The sequence below is a fragment of the Engraulis encrasicolus genome, chromosome 17 (assembly GCF_034702125.1).
Source record: "Engraulis encrasicolus isolate BLACKSEA-1 chromosome 17, IST_EnEncr_1.0, whole genome shotgun sequence".
Classification (NCBI taxonomy): Eukaryota; Metazoa; Chordata; class Actinopteri; order Clupeiformes; family Engraulidae; genus Engraulis; species Engraulis encrasicolus.
This window is the reverse complement of record NC_085873.1, coordinates 46,229,925-46,230,422: the sequence shown is the minus strand read 5'-3', so window position 1 is coordinate 46,230,422 and position 498 is coordinate 46,229,925.

The window sequence follows — 498 nt, the reverse complement described above, 5'->3', positions numbered from 1 at the left end:
GCTTTTGCACACCTCTGTAGTTGGGCAGGTGCATAGGATGCATAGTCATTCAAGTGCAAAGAAATCCTGCACACTGTCCATTCCACCAACCAACTTTTAATACAACGTTTCGTCATCCGACCTTCTGCAGCATTGTATTTAAGTTTGTTGGTGGAATAGACATTATAGTAGCTAATATGCAGCGAATGGGCGTGGTCTGGTGGTCGCTGTTGAAAACCCAAACCCTTAAAAGCCAGTTACAAAAAATGTACTTCAGCCAGGCCTGGAATTTCGTCATTTTAGGGGCAAGGCCACTTGGCCTTTTGAGTTGGCAATTTCTTAAGGGCACTAAGGCCAAAAGCCAGGGCACCAAGGCCATAAATGAAGAGTTCAGATGCAAAACCCCCTAACTCCATTTCTGAAGACCTGCACTTCTATATTTTCAGAGAACCCCGTTGTTGGTTTGGTTTACATTCATGTACTTGATAATACATATAAATAGTTATATTACATAAATAA